The following is a 23,108-nucleotide window of genomic DNA, read 5'->3' as shown; positions in this document are numbered from 1 at the left end:
AGAATATATAAAAAGAAAAATAAAACAAGTGCTGGAGAAGACGTGGAGACACTGGAACCCACGTGAACTCCTGGCAGCAATGCAACATGGTGCAAGCATGATGAAAAACAATGACAGTTCTTCAAAAAATTAAAAATAAAGTTACCATGGGACCCAGAATGCCACTTGTAGGTATACACCCAAAGAAGAATATCAGGGACTCTGACAGATATTTGTACACCCTTGTTTGTAACAGCATCATTCACAGTTGTCAAAAGGTGGAAGAAAAGTGTCTGTCAACAGGTGAGTGAATAAAGAAGTGGTATATCTGTATATAATATTCTATTATATATATATATATATATATATGCAAAATTAGGTTTATTGAGGACAATTAAAACTCTATGCCAAAGTGTGGTCAAGTGTAGCAAGTAGGCTACAAAAATGTGTAAATAAAAAAAGTCAACAATTTGAAAACTTATGAAGTACTTATGCGCACTGTACCATTGTGCCATTCTCCTGAGTTAATACAGCTATTGTAATAATCATAACCTGCATGTCTTTTTCTATATGGACAACTGCAAATCTGCTTTAGCCCTTCCTTGTATATACACAGAGTGAAATATTATTCTTTCTGAAAAAGGAAGGGAATTCTGACACTTGCTACAACATGAATGAACCTTGAAAACTGTGCTTAATAAAAGGTCAGTCATAAAGGAAAACAGTGTATGATTTCACTTATATGAGGTACCCTAACATAGTCAAGTTCATAGACACATAAAGTAGAATGGTGGTTGCTGGGACTTTGGATGGGAGGGGATGAAGAGTTATTATATACGGCAGACAGACTTTCAACTTAGAAATATAAAAAAGTTCTGGAGATACATTGTAATAAAGGTCACACAGCAGTGTAAACATGCACTGAACTGTGCACTTAAAAAGGATTAACAGTAAATTTTATATCATGTAATTTTCACCACAATTTTAAAAGATTACATCAAAAATCCAGTAGAAAGGAATATATTGTGTCACTGAAAGATTGGACCGTTGGGGTTTTATGTGGATGTGAATGTCACTGGGAATCATGATAGATGAAAGAAAAAAGCATGTAAGATGGACAAGTGGTGCTGAAAGACAGAGACTGTGAGCAGGAGGCTGGCAAATGACACCAAGGGGAAGGTGCTGTGATTCTCACATGAGCAGCACAGAAGACCAGTAGTGGTCTGGAATCAGCAATATGGCTGAGAGAATTCATGATATAAAACAGGTAAAGGAAAAAACAAGTTGCCTACAGCAGGCCTGGAGAATGCATCATTCAGAACCTGTGTTCATCTGGGATACAGACATTCCGAGTTAGAGTGCTATACACACAGTAAAAACACTGCTTTTGTCTTTCACAGGACTCCTTTGGCAGGAGTAAGTGTTAGAGTGCATGAATGATCACCACTCCCTATTTTTCTCACCCGCCTTCATTAGAGTTGGATCACATCTCCACTGTGCTCATACCTTACTGAAACAGTGCTGGAACTACAACCACGGCAGTCATATTCCTGGCAAGATGGAGAAGGAAAAATAGAAGAACTCAAACTTACTTCCCAGATGGCTCACTACCCTTCAAGAGTCTCAGGGAAGTCCAGCCAATTAATCGCTGCTGGTTTACTTTTATTAGCAGTCTCTAGATACAAGGAATGGTTGGGAATACAGTATTTTAGTTGAGCATGTTGCTGGCCAGGATAATATTGGGCTCCTATTAGTAAAGAAGACAAAAATAATCAGCAGTGGGTACGCTATGAGAATTCCCTGTCACCTGTGGGAAATTGGTCATGTTGGTGGGTGGGGGGAGGGCAGGGATTTAATTTTAGAAAAGGAAAGAAAGACAACAGCAAATTCAAAGATATAGAACCAGATTTGGATCATATTGGGCAAAGTTCATTAAGGCATGTAACAAACTAGTGGTAGTAAGTAATGATTATGCCACTTATTCAAGTATTTCTCTATCAGTTTATAACCAATTTTATACTTAAAACTGAATGCCATTATTTGAAAAAATAGTGTGCTTATTGTGTGCCAACCATTATGAAGATACTATGTATACAGTGTTGAACAAAATGAATATGGTAAGGTTTTTATGGCATCGATGGTTTCATGGTGATAAAGACATTAAGCTAACACATAAATAAACATTAAGTTCAAGCAGGGTCTCAAGTGCAATGTGCAAAAAGTCTATGTTGCTGTAGAAAGAGAGCTGAACTATTTTTCGTGAAAAGGACCAGAAAGTAAATATTTTATGTTTTGTGTCCAAATGGTCTGCATCACAACTATCCAACATTAGTGTTGTAGTTAAAGCAACCAACAGTATGTGTAAAATGCACATAGCTGTATGCCAACAAAACTTTACTTACTAAGAGACAAAATGAACTAGTTGTTGCCCCCTAGATTACTATGGGAATAAACGTTTGTCATAAGAGAAATATTTTAAATTTATGATAAAAAATAAGAGGATTAGGAGAGAAAAACTGAATTTAAACAGAATCTAAACCATTTACTGTTTACTAAATATATAGTAATAGGCATAGTAAATTATAATAAATGCCCAAATATTCTGTGGTTATAATGCTTATTATCAATCACTTTTTTCTATAGTATTGTTAAAACTTTAACCTTAAAGTGATGATTAACAGCTTTGTGATTTTTTCTGTTTTTAACACTCTTTAAATCATTGTCAACAATCAGCAAAATTATACATCAGATTGATCACTTTTTTACCAGAGCTAATGAATTCATATCAGAACATTTATAACCTAAACCTGAGGACGCTTCAGTATACAATATAGAAAATGAGTACCTTCTAATCTGAGTTTTGCCAGAAAAATCAGCCTTTTACTGTTCCTAGCTAGTCAAAAACTTCATTTTATCTTTAGTTATTTCCTCTATTATATTGTGCAGTTTTCCTCCACTGAACTTACCACTTGGTGGTTATATGACTCTGCTACTATTGCCATAGCAAAATACCACAGACATGCCTCAATAATTGAATTTTTTCTCCTAGGTCTAGAAGTTGGAAGCCCCAGATCAAGGTTTCAACAAGTTTGGTGTTTCCTGAGGCATTTTTCCTTGGCTTGCAGTTGGCCTCTTTCTCATTGTGTTCGCACAGGGCCTTTACCTGCATGCAGGTATCCCTGGGGCCTCTTCCTCTTCTTACAAGGACCCACCCTTATGGCATCATTTAAGCATAATTACCCTTTTAAAGGCTGTATCCCCATGTGCAGTCACATTGGGGGTTAGGGATTCAATGTATAATTCTGTTCATAACAGTGGTGAAAATATGTTTCCCTGGGATAAAATGAACCATTGTGGGAGTTTGCTTCATTATTTCAAGTCCTGTTTACAAGGATTGTATCTACCATTTGCTATTTTTATTTTGAAATCAAGTACTTTCTTTCCAGTTCCTGGCTTTTACCTATGGGTTATCTCACACACACACACACACACACACACACACACACACATCTTAAGAGAAGGAGAAGGTCAGGGAATGGGCAGCCTTAGTAAAAAGGACTGAATTCATTTCTATTGCTCATGGAGTATTACACTGTTCCGTAAAAGTATATAAATCATTACTTGATATTATGATAAAATATATACCTTAAGAGGATCCATTAATTTTAAAATAGGAAGTTAATTTTATATCTTGCCCTATATAGATATGATGATTTGATACTGAAAGTCTTTTATTTAAATTATGGTAGGTTATCTAATACATGACATTATATTCTATTAAAAATCACTCCCATAGAGGACAACTTCCATATCTTCTAAAGTTAACCCAGATTTTTAAAAAATGCCAGTATTACATATATTGTTTGTTTATAAATTAATTTCACTTACTTCCCTACAACTAGAAGTTAATGAATATAATTTGTATGATTACTAGAACACCTTAAATAAAATAAACATTTTCTTTGGCCAAAAATGTCATCTCCTAACATTTTGAGAGAAAGACTGCTGTGATAGCATAATCTGCTTAAAACGGTGGTACTTGTAAGGAAGTAAAATGCTTGGCCCATATCTGTCATGGGTGTTAGGAATATTTTTCCACCACCACATGCTATAATCTTCATGCCTATTTTTAAGAAAACTTTAGTTTGAAGAGATGTGAAGTTAAGGAATCTGGTAGAGGAGTATATTTAGAACAATCAAAATCAAGAATAGCCCTGGCTGGTGTGGCCTACTAGAGTGAGTGCTGGCCTATGAACCAAAAGGTCACTGGTTCGATTCCCAGTCAGGGCACATGCATGGGTTGTGGGCCAGGTCCCCAGTGGGGGCACGTGAGAGGCAACCAAACATGGATGTTCCTCTTCCCTCTCTCCCTTTCTTTCTTCCCCCCTTCCCTTCTCTCTAAAAACACATAAATAACATTTTTAAAAAGCAAGAGTAAATGTGTAGAAGCTTTGAAAGAAATTATGCCTATCCAAGAACCTAATCCCTACCTCAAAATCACAAAAACATTACATACATTACATGCATACAAAAACATTACATTACATACTAGATATAAATTGGGAGGACAACCTTGTCTTTGCCTTTCCTACACCCAGCCACTTTTATTAGTATTTATTTGTCAGTGAAAGAGGAATTTGTCTCCTATGTTGTTATCTTAGACTAGAAACAAATCCAAGAATGGTTTGGGAGGTAAAGAGAGACATGTCTGACTGAGTTTGCTACTTCAGAGGAGAGAGCCACAAAAGCTATATAGACTTCAGAAGGAGAATCTTATGCCTTCGTGATGAGGAACAATTTTTAGGTTCAAAGAACTATTCTGAAGAAAATGCTACCAACATAAATGCATTTCAGTTTCTCCACAAATGAAACATGAGTAACCAGAATTAACCAGAATCGTAGATTGCTTAGAAGATTACTTCAGAAGCAGTCATTTTATACCTGCCATTGCAAATTGCATCCAACTAACCTCTTAATATTTTAAAATTGATTTGGGCATTTTTTCTTTTTTTTTTTAAGATTTTATTTATTTATTTTTAGGGAGGGAAGAGAGGGAGATAGAGATAGAGATAGAGAGAGAGATAGAGAGAAACATCAATGTGCGGTTGCTGGGGGTTATGGCCTGCAACCCAGGAATGTACCCTGGCTGGGAATTGAACCTGGGACACTTTGGTTCCCAGCCGGCACTCAATCCACTGAGCTACGCCAGCCAGGGCTTGGGCATTTTTTCTTAACTGAAGCTCCAGTTCACTCGGGATTTGATCAGAATGCAAATATACATTGGAATGTTTGAACTACTGCAACATAAGCTCATCTTATTTTCCACCCAATATTTGTGTGACTTCCTTCTATATTTTTTTCAGTGAGACTCAATTAGACTCAAAGCCACTGTGAAGAAAAGGTGGGAAATGACACACAGTGGGTGCAACAGCCACTCAGAAAACAACATTCTTCCATATTGGCAGGCTTCCATGGAGCTGTGTCATCTCTAGTGGAGACACTATTACCTATAATATAAAACCAGAGCAAAGTCTCCCCAGATGAAGTTTTATTTTTTACATTTACACATCCTGGAGCTTCCTGTCTATGCACACAATTCTCTCATTACCTCCTCCACAACATCCCCTACAGAACCACAGACGCAGCTTTGTAGACTCTCCATTACTTTTGCCAAAACCAAAAATATAGTCAGGTGCTTTGAACTGTCTAATCTATCTGAAACTTATGTTGACATTTATATACACCCTTGTTAGACACTCAAACTTGTATTGTTTCACAGTTACTTTTGTCTTTCGTTCTCTTATGTTTCAATTCTTTACATGCCTTGCATGCAAGAAAATTCATAGTGAAGTGGAATCACTGAATAATTATAAAGAAAGAGGAAATCCTTAATATTGTTGGTCCAATGTCTATCAGAATCACTACTACCAGAAATTTCAACAAATATGGTACTTATATTCTATATAACTGTATAATCTAGTTATTACACAGTTACTAAATGTGAAAGTATAAATAGGTTGTATGTGTGTCTTTAGAAATATAGAAAAATCAATAGAAATAGATAGATAATTGGTGGATAGAAAAATCAATATTCACATTAATTTCTCATGCATTCTGAATGCAACATCTGTTTCTGAAGGCAGTAGGACTCTATTGTTCATTAAAAACAAAAATAAGGACTTGCAAAAAAAATTGGTTACAGTTTGTTGTTTTGCTTTCAGCTAGAGATTTTTTTTTTTAACTGTCAAGGGCTTAGGTCCCATTTTAGGCATGCTATGTGATTTAAAAACATTTCAAGATAATTGGTTAAACTTGATTGGATAATGAAATGGCCAGATGATTTGCATCTATAATTCCAAATTTCCTAACAACTGGCTGTAGGGCATAACAAGACATCATCCCAGATACTGCATTCAGGGAGGGTCTGGGAAGTCAGAACACAATGACAATGAGGTATTTCTTGGTTTGGCAGGTGTAAGCTATGTGGAGGAGAGCAATAAGCAATTATTTGGGGGTAAGTGGAAGTGTAAAACTAATAAAAGGCATTTTGAAAACACTGACCTCATTAAGGAAAAAGGTGTCAATATATATAGAATGTTGACTTTATGGAGGTAGATGACTTTAGTATTTGAAATTTATAAGTTAACCCAATGATGAGTTAAATATAGACATTTGGTGTACTAAATGGTAAGTTTCAGTTTACTGATAAATTAAGCCATAATGAAATGTGCATTTTTAATTAATGCTGAATAAATAGGCACTGCAATTTAATATGTTATCATGAAATAGTTTTTAATTTGCATTTAAGTGGTCAGCATAGAATGTGAATCATGTTTAGTGAGAATTATTAACTACCCATCTAAGACTTATTAAAATTTCTAATTACTTAGTAATATGTCAGTATGATTTAATACTCTTGAAAAACTCAGGAAGTTTTGATTGTAAGTGCTAATAAAGTATGATAGTGTTACATTTCTATTTTTCTTTATTAGAAAATTGGTTATTACTATCAAAATTATCAGAGAAAAGTATTTTTTAAATTGGATTTTTCTGTATTAATAAAAGTATATGTGCATCCCCACATTCCTCAGTATTATTTACAATAGCTAAGATGTAGAAGCAATTTAAGTTTCCAACCATGGAGAAATGGATAAAGAATAATATCACACACACACACACACACACACACACACAATGGAATATTATTCACCCGCAAAAAGGAAGGAAATCTTTTCAATTGTGGCAACATGGATAGAACTTGAATAGCTTATGCCAAGTAAAATAAGTACAACAGAGGAAAACAACTACCACATGATCTCAGTTACATGTGGAATCTAAAACACAACAACTCAACAACTGAGCTCACAGATAGAGAGAACAGATTGGGGGTTGTCAGAAGAAGGGCGGAAGGATGGGTGAAGTGAGTGAAGGTGGTCAAAGGGTACAAACTCCCATTTGTGAAATAAAAATCATGGGGATGTAATGTACAGCATGATGACTATAGCTAATAATAGTGTGTTTTTGATGAAGTCCCATTTGTTTATTCTTTCTTTTATGTCCCTTGTTCTAGGGGACATATTGGTGATAATAGTGCTATGTGGAATACCTGAGATTTTCTTGCCAATGTTCTCTTCTATGACTTTTATGGTATTACAATTGATATTTAAGTTTTTTATTTGAGTTTATTTTTGTGTATGGTATAAGTTGGTAGTCGAGTTTCATTTTTTTGCATGTAGCTGTCCAGATCTCCCAATACCATTGTTGAAAGAGGCTATTTTTATTCCATTTTATGCTTCTGCTCCCTTTGTCAAATATTAATTCACTATAGAGACTTGGGTTTATTTCTGGACTCTATTCTGTTACATTGGTCTGTGTGCCTGTTCTTATGCCAGTACCAGATTGTTTTAATAATGTGGCCTTGTAATGTAGTTTGATGTCAGGTATGGTGATCCCACCTACTTTGTTCTTCTTTCTCAAAATTGCTACAGCTATTCAGGGCTGTTTATGGTCTTGAAACACTAATTCAAAAGAACCTAAGCACTCCAATATTCATAGCAGCACAATTACAATAGCCAAGTGCTGGAAGCAGCCTAGGTGCCCATTAGAAATGAATGGATCAAAAAACTATGGTACATTTATACAATGAAATACTACACAGCAGCAGGAAAGAAAGCTCCTACCCTTTCCAACAGCATGGATGGAACTGGAGAGCATTATGTTACATGAAATAAGCCACGCGGGGAGGGACAAATACCATATGATCTCACCTATAAGTGGAACTTAATTAACAAAACAAACAAGCAAACAAAACATAACCAGTGACACTGAAATTAAGAACAAACTGACAGTAACCAGAGGAGAGAGGGGAGTAAATAACATGGGAAAGAAGGGAAAGGGTCATAAAATGCATATGTATAAAGGTCAAAGGAGGGTACAAAGCCAAAGAAGGGTAGGATTGAAGTGGGAGGTGGGGGTTGGTGGGGCAAAGGAAAGTGGTGGTGGGAAAATGGAGACAACCGCATTTGAACATTTATATACATAAGAAAATCTTAAGGGAATGAAAAACCTTTACAATTAAAGATATTTTGTATATGTTAAAAAATAATAATGTGCTGCATATTTGAAAGCTGTTTAGAGAATAAATCTTAAAAATTCTTGTCATAAGAAAAACATTTTTGTAACTATGTAGAATAACCGATATTAACTAGACTTATTGGGGCGATCATTTTCATTTATATAATACAAAAATCAAATCATGTTGTATTCCTGAAACCAATAAAATCTTTTATGTCAAAGACATCTCAATTTAAAAATAAAATAAAATTTAAGCTTCAGACAACCTAAAATTTGAACCTAGGTGAAAATATTTCTTTCCATAGCAAATATATGAAACTCTTCTAAAATGTTATTGTACGTTCAGTTTAGGCAGTGAGTACACAATGCAACACAAATTCCGTGTGCCATAGAAATGCACACTTGAAATCTGTATGATCCTATTAACATTTGGCACCCTGACAATTTTAACTTAAAATATAAAGCAAAAAATTCTGAACATGATTTTGGTATATATTTTCCAAATTCATAGACATTATTATATAAGAAAGAAATTTCTAAGAGCCATATCTTTTGCAAGATTGGTATATGCTTTTAAAATATTTCCCACCGACAGTGCTTTTGGCAGAAGTTTTTGGTTTGTATCCAATAACATTTGCAAAAACTATTTCCCTTTGCCTCTCACAAAATATGAGCAAGACAAAATGAAACTGGCTGTCCCATGCTTCCTACCATTTAGAATGCCTGTTGCACACTTATGGCCAATGAAATGGAAGGGAAATCTTCTGTGCAATACATTCTTCCCTGTCTGTTAAAAGACAGAACATATGAAGATGCCATATTCTCCCCATCCTTTTCTCCCCCTCTCCCCCAGCCTTTCCCCTGAGTTTCTCATTGTGTCCTACCTTTACATACAGTTATACAGTTATAAAAGTATGTGTGATTTCTACTCATCCAGTGGCCTCTAGATCAAATATTATATCAAGACTGAAATGTTCATAGAGACATTGACCAAGTGATCTGATATCTCAGACTTCTTGTTAGATGACAATAAACTGTATAGTTAGATTGGATAATGCACTGTCTGAATTGAAAAACCACTGTTCTTTAGATATGCTATTAATGATTGCTAAATTATTCCTAATTTATACAGGATTAAGCAAATATTTGATAACCACTTGACATTTTTGTTTTTAATGAAAATAGAATTATGCTTCAAATACCTTAAGGAATGCTTATTGCATTCTGAACTTACCTAAAATTAGAAATTCACTGTATCAGTATATCTATCTATCTATCTATCTAATCACAAAGAAATGGCATTTTAGTTGAGGAGTTATTATTTCCTTGTTTTTTCAAGATTTTTTTTAGAAACTTTTTTTTAAGATTTTTATTTATTTATTTTTAGAGAGGGAAGAGAGGGAGATAGAGAGAGAGAGAGAGAGAGAGAGAAATATCAATGTGCGGTTGCTGGGGGTTATGGCCTGCAACCCAGGAATGTACCCTGGCTGGGAATCGAACCTGGGACACTTTGGTTCCCAGCCCGCGCTCAATCCACTGAGCTACGCCAGCCAGGGGAGGAGTTATTATTTCTTGTAAAAATAGGCAATGTATTCATATCTTCCTAAATTAAAATTTCTCCAAATAAGTTACTTTCAAGCAGTGGTAGATTGTCATATATAGCAATTGCTTTAAATACTTTAAAACATTCCAGAGAAAAGCACAATTTGAAAAACTATAATCAGTGTAAAGAGGACTTCACATTTACCTAGTATTAAAATATAAGCAATGCCCTGGTCAGGTATTTCAGTTGGTTGGACAGTTGTCCCACATGCCAAAAGGTTGTGGGTTTGATTCCCTTGGGGAGCATATCTAGGTTGCAGGTTTGATACCTGGTCAGGGCATGTATGGGAGGCAGCCAATCTATGTTTCCCTCTCACATCCATGTTTCTCTCTCTGTCTTCCTTCTTTTCTCTCTCTCTAAAATTAGTTTAAAAAACATATCCTTGAGTGAGGAGAATATATATATATATATATATATATATATATATATATATGCCATTACATAGATATGAGACTTAGAAAAAAGTAGAAAGTTCTCAGTTCTCATGTGTTGGCTAAATATACCAGTCAAGCGAATGCTCATCTCAATTTACCTAAGTTACCTAATATCCTTCCATCTGTGAATCTTATAGGGAAAATTTTCACTAAGTTCCCCCATCCTCTACCCCACTTATTGTGTTATTAATAAAAAAAAACCTGATAATTACTTTTGTGTGAAATGTGGCTTTTTAAATCCTAATACTGGCTGACTTACAGGAAGTTTATAAGAAGACAAGAAATGCCATTTGTTTTCTGTTTATCCCACCAAAGTTTAGTTTTAATTGAATTTTACAATGATTCATAGAGTAATTAGCTCATATATTTGAACTATGTGCAGGTAACTTCTGGTAAAAAGTATTCCATCGGAGGGAGATAACCTCCACATGTCACTATCCATACATACACAGAACTGCACACAGAGAGGTGTCCTATGCATGAGCCACTGACACCTATAAATAATACCAATCTCTGGAGGTTGTGAAAAAATACATTTTTGGAAACGTAAAATTTATAGGGATCCCATATTGAGTTTTTATTATTTGATCATTCTCCCCACCTAACACAGATTGCATGAAAAAAGGAGGTAATGTAATATCATAATATCAGCTGCTTATGAAAAAGTCTGAATGGGAAAGGCCTGGCTGTATATATGCAGACTCCAACTGCAAGAGCCAGATGCTTGTTCTGTAACGCGATTAGGTTTGAGCATAGGGAGATATGAGAAGCCCCACACATTCCCCTTTCAGACTATTGCATTTTTTTTTATTAGAAAACAGAACAATTTTGTGCTATGGTATCCCTTAGGTTTTAGGAAACCAGAAACTTACTTAAGGTTTTACATCTATACTTGTCCAATTTATTTTATAGCTTTCACTTGTCTTGGGAAAATATGTGATCAAGATATATGTAGAATTCCGAAGCAATTCCGTTTCTTTGTACCTTTTAGGCCTAGAAAATGTTATCTCAGTGTTTCCTGTAAGTATACCAAACCAATATATTATTCAGAACCAGGATGCACATGACTTTATAGATGCGCTACAAATTTTATGTGCACAGTTCAATCTATCACAAATTGATGGAAACACAATAAATAAACAAGGCTCAGTGGAAAATCCAAAAAAAAAAAAAGTGATATATTATCAAGTATTTGTGGTGACACCATCAGATAGACCAAAAAAAAAAAATTCTCCTTTGGGGAGTGAAATGGAATGTTAATCTCAAGAAAAGTTTCTTATTCCCAGTTTTTTTATAAACTAGCTGTGTCAAATTAAACAGATAAATTGACCTCCTTGAACCTCATTTCCTTCTGTTGTCCTAATGAGATTGAATAAAATGTTACTATCTCTAGAAATGTGAGTCAACAATATAAATGCCAAAGATCAGCTATGAAAAAAAGTTTGTGAGAATTGTTAAACATATCCTAAAAAATTTAGCACAAAACTCCACTGGCCTTTAAAGAGAACATCATACATCCAGAGAAAAGAAAGACCATATTTTCCAAACGTGGTTCCTAACCAATAGTCAGTTAACTTAGTCAGTTAACTTCTGACTAAGTTAACCAATTTTCCTAATTGGTTAACTTAGTCAGAAACTAGTAATATCATGCCAGAATGTTCAAATTAAAACCAAAATGAGATACCACCTCACACATGTCAGAATGGCCATCATCAATAAATCAACAAAAACAAGTGCTGGCAAGGGTGTGGAGAAAAGGGAACCCTAGTTCACTGTTGGTGGGACTGCAGACTGGTGCAGCCACTGAGGAAAACAGTATGGAATTTGATCAAAACACAAAAATGGAACTGCCTTTTGACCCAGTATTTCCATTGCTGAGAATATACCCTAACAATACTGAAACACCAATTCAAAATAACTTACATACCCCATATGTCCAAAAGCCAAGTGCTGGAAACAGCCCACGTGCCCCTCAGTAAATGAGTGGATTAAAATACTGTGGTATGTTTACACAATGGAATACTATGCAGGAGAAAGGAAGAAGGAACTCCTACCTTGGTGACAGCACAGATGGAACTAGAGAATATTATACTAAGCGAAATAAGCCAGCTGGTGAAAAGCAAACACCATATGATCTCACTTACTAGAGGAATCTAGTGAACAAAATAAACTAACAAGCAAAATAGAACCAGAGACTTGGAAACATGGAATAGTCTGACAGCAGCCGAGGGGAGGGGGGTTATGGTGGAAAGAAAAGGAAGGAACTAGTCAGAGGTCATGTTTCAATGACCCATGGACATGGACATGACCTATGGACATGGACAATGCTGTGGGGGACTGACTGTGGGAACGGGGTGGGGTATGGAGTGGGCACAGGAGGGCAAAGAGGGAAAAACTGGGATGACTGTAATAGAATATCAATGAAAAAATAAAATAAATAATATAAAGACTCAGTTGGCTGTAAAAGAAAAAGATGAAGAATTTAGGTAACAGTACAGGAAACAAGGGAGGAGCAAGTCATTCCATGAAAGAAGAGTAAATAAATGTAGAAGACAAAGACATATTCAGTAATTAGAAGAACAAAGAACCTTATCAGGGAAGGTGAGTGATACAGAGATGAACTTGTAGGCTACAGGAGAATGGCCTTGGCTGGCCTTGAATGTCATGGGAAAGTCAACATTTTGAGAAAATTTCATTCACATTTCATGAATTCCAATTTCTAATACAGATATATAATGCACTTTTCCAGAACTAAGTATTTCTGAAGAATACTAAGTGTGTTTCTAAAAGCTGTTTAAAATAGCAGGACCCATTATCTTCACAAGGAAGGACAGCTAGGAGAAATATTGTTTTATGCTGACAACATCCACAATTTAACTGGACATAGGGCTTATTTTTATTATTCTTTAACTGACACTTTGAGAAAAATAGTCTGATATTTAAAACTAATCTGTTTTAATAACAACATTTAGTAATAGTATATCTTTTTGAAATTTATTTTTAAGGAATTTTCTTAAAATGTCAGTGGCTGCATTCAAGTCAGAAAATATGATATATAAATAAACACCTCAGATCTGAAATTAATTTTCTTTACTGACTCCAATGTCCAATTTTTACAGATTACAAATTTATGGCTATTTTTCAACCTAGCAGCATTGAAAACTTCACTTTGGAATCTGGGAACAAAGTAAAGAAATGTGTGAGATTTTTAACTTTTATTACTACTTAAAACATTAAAAATGGTCATTGGAATTGGAATTTGGAATTTAGCTTACAATTTAAGTGGTCTGGGAGGCAGGCTAGACTTCTGCTCCGTTTGTTTTAGAAGTTTTAATCCTGCAGAGATAGCGAGAGTATCTTGTTGCAGAAGGAAGGAAAAAAGACTGGGAAACAGAGGCAGCTAATAAGATGGATCTCAAGGTTATATCTCACATACGATGTTCATTCTTCTGTTCATGTTGAATGCCATGTTTCTTTATTTGAGTTTTTAATTCTAGAGATAAAATGGGAAATTATGCTGATAAACATACACGTCTCTGTGTGTGTACATGCACACACATAAACATAACTGATATAACATGAAATATTTTACATTTTTATAAATATCTCTATCATATATTTATAGGTATATCTTTTATATGTGTTTGTGATCATTTACAAGCCATGGTAATGGATGTGAGTACAGCAGTAGACTCTTGTTGGCACATGGACATTCTATTACTCAACGATCAAATGGGCAGAGGGGACAGGGACTCTATGCCAGAAAGGTCTGGTGACAAGCAGCAAAAACCTGTATTGTGAAGGAATATTGAAAATAAGTGAAATAAAAGCATTATGTTAAATCTTCCTATTCATTTTGGACCCTCAGCAAGCTAAGGGGTTTTGGTGAGATTTCAGATGACATTTCAGGAGAAAGCTGAGCACGATAGGAGGATTCCAGGCAAAATAATAATAATAATTACTATTATTATTATTATTACTTTAAAAAATGGGGTTTGGGCAGAACTTTCACCTCCAGAATGGACAATGAAATGAAACAGGAAGACTAGGTGAAGTTCAATTTTTTTACAATACATTAGCTCAACAGGGAGGTGGCAGAATCATCCTGAGATTCAGTGGGCAGGAGACCCACCTTAGTTTATTGGACACTGGGTCAAAAACAAGGCCAATGTAAGGACAAGAGATACACCCACACATTTTTACTCTGGTCTGAAATGGCGCACAAATGTGGTATGGCTCAGTGTGTTTACGAAAGATGTCAGTGAATCCATGTGAGAAGGACTGAACTAAAATGCCTATCACAGGGACAGATTTTAATAAGTATAACATTGATAATTCCACCAAGTGTCAATGTAATCGCATGATAGTCATTATTATTTTTTACTTCTCTGGGTTTATAAACACATGCAACAAGTACACAATGTTGTCAACCATTTTCTTTGTGCTATCTCTCCCTCTGTCTCTTTCTCTCTCTCTCTCTCTCTCTCTCTCTCTCTCTCTCTCTCTCTCTCTCTCTCTCTCTCTCTCAAAGACCTCCTAATTTCTCCTCTGATCTGCCCCCACTGGAAAGTGAGGCAGCATGTAAACATGGAAAGAAAATAGACTTTAGTGTAAGACAAACTGTGGCTTTGACTTTCAGCCATTATACGAAGGAAACAAACAAACAAACAAAAATAGCCAATGTGTTTGGAAACTAATGCCTGGCACTGTCTCAGGTTTATATCGACTAAATCAGATTTTATGAACTGCATGAACCCCACTAACATTAAAAGGTAAGTGCTATCATCCCTGAGAAAACTTGGTCATAAGAAACATTAAGTGACTTGCACAAACTTATATAGCTAAAATGTGACAGAGCCGTGATGAAACCCAAGCCACCTAAGTCTATAGCACCCTTTGTTACCATTCAAACTACTGCCTTTTGACATAAGTTTGTCTCATGTGCTTATAGACAGGAGGAAGGCAGTGATGATTGCCTTGTCAAAGGTTCTATGGACTAAATAAGATGATGTTTATAAAAACTACTGGCACGTAAAGACAATCCAAATATTAAATTCTTCCCTAAGACTTTCTGCCAGTGATAAAAGTCTCTAAACATAAATGCAAAATTCACCAAGGAATCAGATATTCAAAGGTACTCGTGGGTACCATTAAGACATGTTCTTTTTGTGAAGAAGACTATGCTAGCTTAGCATTCATAAGTTTGGGGTATTATATATTCAGTTCTCTTAGAGCTGGGGTAAAATTAGCATTCAATCATTGAGAATGTTCTTAAAAAAAAAAGAAAGAAATGGCTTTCAAAACACCATGGAATTTTATTTGAACTGTCCATGATATCTGTATCTTACTGCAAATTACATACTTAGGAACATTTTTTAATATATTCTATTTTCTTCTCTAAAGAAATGTTATTTTTCCCTGTTCTCATTTGACAAAGATTATTGAAATGTTGAAACAATTATATCATTTATACCATGATTATAAAATTGCTCCTTTTGCATCTTTCTTAAATTTTGATACTGTTATTGATTAAGGGTACACTGCTATGAATTCCAAATGCACTTGAACTCTCACTTCATGAAGATATATAATTATCTACCTCTCTGCTTCTAGCTGTCTGACAGCTTATATTGCCCTTGATGATAGCAGGTTTGCGAGCACACCTTGTACTTATTTGCCGTCTGTTAGATTAATAGCTAGCTGTGTGTGCCTTTGGTTTCTACTTGCAATGATTTCCTATGTGCCCACTTTGTATTGAATACGAAGTTCTTTGACATTGGACATTGACAGTGTATTGACATTGTGATTTTTTTTTGTTTATTCTAGACCACATTTCTAATGTCTCTGTAGGTCAAATATTCACCTTTCATCCTGTCAAGTCTATAACTCACTTGAAAGTCATTCTTAATCAAGAATGATAATTAACAATAAGAATAACTTTTGCACTTCTTAGCTTTCATTTTCGAGTAAGATGTGAAATGCCATTCCTGAGATCCTGGTTAATTCAATGCTTCAGTGCAAATATATAGTAAATGTACAAAACAATGTAGTGGAAGATTTTTCCACTTACAATTTAACCCTTTGTGCCAATATTTGTAATATTACAAAGTTCTGAGCAGGTAGGCACTACATTAAAATGTTGCAGTCTTGTTACAGAACAATAAGGGGGGCCTGGGACGATATACTATTACCCAAAAGGAACCCCCCAGGTATATTATGTCCACCGCCAGAAGAAAGACGTCTCTCAATGCCAGAGATTTGTGAAAAGGAAAGGAAATGTTTATTTAATGGTATACAAACTTAAAGTAGTGACCTAATGTCTTTATCAAAATGCCAAAGTCCCTTAAAACACCCACAAACACACACAGTCCATCCTCCCCCCTTTGCCCAGTCTGGGGTACCGTATCTCAGGAAAAGAAATAGAAGTCCGTGGCTCAGGCAGCCCCCGGTTCTTCTCAGTAATCTGTCTCGGCTGGTAGGCCTCCCTCGGTTCCCGGCACCATCAGCTGCGTTACCAGAATCTATGCCACAGCCAGGTTGTGGCTCTCCCTTCTAAAGCTGCGGGAGTCCCCAGTCTGGCAAAGCTACAAGGTTCTCTCTCCCAGGGCTGCAGGAGTCCCCACTCAGCCAGAACCGCATGGTTCTCCCTTACATGTCCACAGCTGTGTGGCTATCTCTGTACAAGGACCACGGGAGTCTCCACTCTGCCAAAGCCACATGGTCTTCCCTCCAATGGCTGCCGTGTCTGGGTTTAAATCCCCCGCCAATCCTCCTTTGCAGCCCCATTTCCGACTCCTCCTACAATCAGCTACACCTGCCAGCACTCTCATATTCTTCCAGCTTTACTGACTGACATTGTGAGTCTGGGCTGACCTGGCCCCATGTCATGGAGCCAATCATCTCCAAGCTCCCACGCAGGCACTGTAACTCAAGGGACCTGCCCCCCAGTTACGTCTTGGGGGGAAGTTACTTCCATTCCCCTGGCTCAGAGCATGGCTACAGCTATTTAACAGGTCTGTGCAACCAGTTAAAGGTTATAGATATGTTAAATGACCACACCAGAGGTTAGCTGCAAAGCTGTTGCTATGCAAACAGCTCTCAATGGCCTTGCTCCATTTGTCCCTTCCCCCAACCCACACCTGTGGAATGGGGGTGGGGCGAGGACCTCCTAATATTTCCTGAACACCTTGAGTTCTGGACCCCATTCTAAATCCCTATTTGCCCCCCCCCCCCCTTGGCTGCACCCTGTTACAGTCTCACCCACAAAGGGGAGCTCAGTTTGGAGTGTGGTCTCCAGAAATCAAAGTTCTGGTTTGATCCCCAGAGCATATATAATAATCAACCACTGAATGCAAGAATAGGAAGAAAAGCAAATCTCCCTCTCTCTCATCAATAAATAAAAAATTAAATGTTGCAGTCTCCACGACGCTTCCTAACACAAAAAATTATTTGCCCTTTACTATCGTAAAATAAAACATTTAAGGCCCTCTGCTGTATATACTCATTTTGTGAAAGTGCACTCTGTCTCCAGAAAGTATTTGCAATAGAAATGCACAGCCTTCTCTAATGGCTTCAGGCCATTTGTTTAGCTTCTCTTTGATAAGTGTCAGACTACTTTGTCCTTCGAACAAGTCCTCCTCCACGTTCTTCCATCAGGTACATTAGTGCTGAAAGGCTGTCAGGTGGGTAATGAGAATTCAGCGACGTGAGGAGGCATGTCATATTTCTGAAAATGATGGGGAGTCGTTCCCCGCCCCTTTCCCAGGGTGGAGGTCTTATTTTCCTGCCAGTCTCCCGGCATCACATTAGTCACACGTTGCTGGATCTGGTCAGATTCAACAAATAAGCAATTTTTATCAATTACGTGACAGTTTTATATTGTCCAAACTTGTCATGAGCCCTCCTGGTGTTCCAGCATGTTTTCACAAACACATCTGAGGCCCACAGTCCACCACTAAAATTCAGCCAGAGGTGTGGGAGTTCTGAGGGCAGCACAGCCACCTAGACAAACAGTCTCACACAGAGTTCCATTAGCATAAGTGCTCTTCATTCTTTAGATTTTAACTTAGCATAGGGGTCGGACCACTCAGGAAGCTGCCCTCTCTGTCTACCCACAGCCACCCACACTCTCTGACTGTGCATAGCTGATTTTCATTTCTGCCCCTAAAGCGCTCTGTGTACCCACCTAGCACAGCATTTCACACAGTTGAATAAACTAGCCTGTCTCCCAAACTCAATTGCAACCTCAATGAAGAATTGTAGTTCTATAGAGAAAAAAAGAAAGCTGTTGGAAATCTGAAGGACAACCCTTTTCCACAAAGATATAGAATTAAAGCTTCTCGTTGAGTCTGCAATATTTCAGGCTATATTTTATTAAAATACGGGTTTCTTTACATCCATCCTGTTGTTTCTGGGAGTGCCTGCCAGCAGTGGCAAACCAGAAAGATGTTTAACACCTGGTCTAAGAAAGGTGCACCTTGATTACTTACTATGTTTAACTGTGTGGTTTTCTTCCTCTTCTGTGACGATTTACATGATGTACGCTCCAACTGTTCTGCGGAATGCTTCATATCTCTCTTGTGCAAATTCATTCACATCCTCTAAGTTTCCCTTTTGTTATAACTCTGCATTCTCATTTTATATGTGAAATACCCTTGTTTTTGTCTTTGAAATGAACATGGAGATGGGAACTGGAGAATTGTAAATTCAATGAAGAATTGTTTCAATGAAATAAATAGGAAGCTATCTATTCAATTGTATGATTGTCCATATTGAGATTTTTTTTCAGATTTATTAGAAAGTTTAGGGATAAATTGCCAATGAGATCTAATATATATAAGTATATAAGTAACAAAAGGCAAATACTAAATTAGTAGAGCCATAAGGAATGACATAATCATAATATATTATCCCACTCACTTGTAAATGGTCACTTTAATAAATCAAATAAAATACTGAATAAATTATATCATTTAATAAATTTAACTAAAATACTGAATATTCAAATTATATAATAGAACTATATGGAAAGCCTTGAGAGAATAAAAATGAATATGGGGAAGAAATAAAACCATTAAATTTTAAAAACATAAAGACATTTAGAGATGTCTCAAACTTAAAAAATATGTAAATATATACTTAAGCAACATATATAAAAATAAAATTGTTGGTATCATATAAAAATATTATACCTCAAAGATTTTTAAAATCTTCTAAAAGCATTCAGAGAAGGTGCACAGAGATGTGAATGAAGCAGGTGTCAGAATTGGAGGAAAAGGGATAACTTATTTGTTAAAGGGCTTGTAAAATAAATTACTATTAAAATGATTAATTTTCACTATTTTATAACAATCGTTATTTTATAACAATTGGGTTTTAATTTAAAATAGGTATCTATTGTTTATGACTTCAAAGATTTTTATATGTCAGTTCAGAACATTAATTTTATACTTTAAGAGTAAGCTGAGGTATATTAGACTTATTACTGGAATTTACTATGTGTAGATATCTATTATGTTCCATGTAAATGGGACACTGAAGATAAAGAAGAACTAAGGCTTTCCCCCATGAACCTTCTAATGTATTAAGAGAGGGTGTATGTGTGTATGTGTGTGTTGAGTGTGCCTTGTGGTAGTGGAAGAGAATAAGCATGTAAGTATCTACCCAAATTAAAAGTAGAAAGAAAAAAATAGCCCTGGCTGGCGTAGCTCAGTGGATTGAGTGCGGGCTGCGAACCAAAGTGTCGCAGGTTCGATGCCCAGCTAGGGCACATGCCTGGGTTGCAGGCCACAGCCCCCGACAACTGCACATTGATATTTCTCTCTCTCTCTCTCTTTCTCCCTCCCTTCCCTCTCTGAAAATAAATAAATAAAATCTTGAAAGAAAGAGAGAGAGAGAGAGAGAGAGAGAGAAAGAAAGAAAGAAAGAAAGAAAGAAAGAAAGAAAGAAAGAAAGAAAGAAAGAAAGAAAGAAAGAAGGAAAGAGAAAGAAAGAATTCAAAGAAGGACAATATTATAAATTTACAACAATGAAAAATACCCTCAGTACCTATTGGTGCAAGATTATTTTTCTTGTTTCTCCTCCTGTGCTCAATATAATTAAAACATGTTTTGCTTGTTACCTTTTTTATTGATATTTTTATTTATAAGTTATGTGTGACATTGATCAGTAAGATTATTTAGGTTTCAAACGTACATTTCTATGATACATCATCTGTACATTGCACAGTGTGCCCACCACCCAAAGTCAAATCATCTTCCTTCACCACATTATTGGTCCTTTAACCCTTTGCTACTCTCCCACCTTCCTTCCCTCTGGTAACTATCACATTGTTGTCCTGTCTATGAGTGTCAGTTTTGTATCCCATGTAGGAGTAAAATCATATGGTTCTTGTCTCCTTTCAACATTTTCTTTCATCCTGATACTCATGCCTCTCCAGATGAGGCAGAGAGAAGCAAGTGAACCAACTTTTATCCTCCAAAGTAATACATGATATTTACAAAGAAATCAGTATATTTTATGCCATCTAGTTTTTTGTGTCATTTGTCTATGGCAAGTTGAAATGCACAGTCTTTGTAGCTTCGGAGAGTGCTTTGGTTCAAAGATACTATGTGTAAATAGTTCTCCTATTTATTTAAGGAGGAGGAGGAGATTGGGAGAAATAGAAGGAAGTTAAGGAAAAGGAAAAGACAAAGGAGAAGTTGAAATAAAAGAAACTAAGGCAACATTTTGGATACACTCACATCAAGAGAAAAAGTGCCCCAACAGACTGCCTTCACAAAAGTAAGGTTAGTGTTGTATTTGAAAGTCATTAGTTGTTTATTTATATGTTTGTTTTTATTTTGAATAAAGTCCCTGTACAATCCATCCTGTCTCCCCTTTCATTGTTACCTTTCTTAACTTCTCTCACATTCCTCTTCTAACTCCCCTCATTTCTCCTCTCAATTCCTTCCTCTGTATTGACTCCTCCCTGCCCCCATTATTTTCCCCATTTTCTCCTTGATTACTTCTCCTCCTTCCTACACACCTGCACCAACACTTCCACCAGACAGTGACGCCTGTCTGGACGTTGGAATAACAGGGTAACCAGACATATTTCAGCCTGCTAAATTATCACTCTGCGAGGGAGCTTCTCCCCAGAGAGCTGGTGCGAGACAATGTAGCCACATGTGACACACCTGCCAGGCTCCTTAGGCTAAGTGAAGATAATTCTTCTTCAGATGACAGCTTGTTGATAAGTATTCCCAGGTCCAAGATGCAGCCCCGATTCTCATTAACCTGATTAAACCTGCTGGCCATGACTCACTTTTTTCTTTCTTTGATCAAATTGTCACTATCTATTTGAATATTCATCTTTTTCCCTGTTATTTACTCGTCAGGATGTGTCACACATAGAACTAACGCAAGGCATCCACTTTTATGCTGCTATAATCTTTTCTGGTACATTCTTCCAACATGTCAGAAAGCAATAGCACCATTGACAAGTTTGAGATCTATGAGGATAATTATGACTTACTGGTGTCTAAAAGCATTTGTGCAGAGCAATGTGGAGATTCATGGTGTTCAAACAACCAGGATGAAGAGCACAGTCTTGACTGATAAAATAAAACTATACTTTACTCTCCAGGGAAGTCTCAGCCATGCTGCAGTGCGATGCTTCATAAAAGGGATGACCTACATGGAAGTGCACGCTCAGTCTTGCAGCCCGTGCTGCTTTAAAGATTAGTTGCAGAAACTTAGTAACCATGCTCCTACTGATGTTCAACGTGCAGGTCACTTACAGTTCACCATAAATGTTTCAGTGATGAAGATCAGGGACTATAATGCAAGGATTGGAATCCGACTTTTGCATTCACAGAAGCTACGGCCTTTGTATTTGCCACGTGTTTGTTTTGTTTTTTGCTTTTTTATACTTCACAGAGGGATCACGTACACAGAATTCAATTAATTATTATCCTTTGATTGTAATGCAGTGTCATAATTAAAGCACATATGCACCTTTTTAACTTTTTAATTTATGTTTATAATTAATCCAATATTTATCATATATGTTTATTCACATGGCTGTTTTAAATAATATAATAAATATTGGTGAAATTATTGTGCCTCAAGTTAAAACATTACCAATAGTTTGCTTCTAGATCTGAATGTCTCCCTTTTCTTATCTGCCTGTCACTAAATGGTAATATGTATCATTAATTTGTCTAACATTTACTTGCTTTTTAAAATGTACTTTTATCACACCCATATATTTCTAGGTTTTGCTTTTTCTTAAATTTGTGTAGTCTAATGTGACTTACTTTTTTGCTTTTTTATATTGTTATGACATTAAAATGCATTCATATTCAGCATGAAGCATTAATTCAATAATATTCACTGCTGTGTAATATTCTATTGAAAATGTTTCCCAATTTATTGCTTATTTCTCTGAATAGCCTTTTGTGCCATTTTCACATTTATTGTTATTATAAGCAATAATGCTATGAATATTTTATATACCTCTCATAATATATACTCAA

This window comes from Phyllostomus discolor, chromosome 6 (assembly GCF_004126475.2).
Source record: "Phyllostomus discolor isolate MPI-MPIP mPhyDis1 chromosome 6, mPhyDis1.pri.v3, whole genome shotgun sequence".
In the NCBI taxonomy this organism is placed as follows: domain Eukaryota; kingdom Metazoa; phylum Chordata; class Mammalia; order Chiroptera; family Phyllostomidae; genus Phyllostomus; species Phyllostomus discolor.
Note: the sequence above shows the minus strand (reverse complement) of the source record.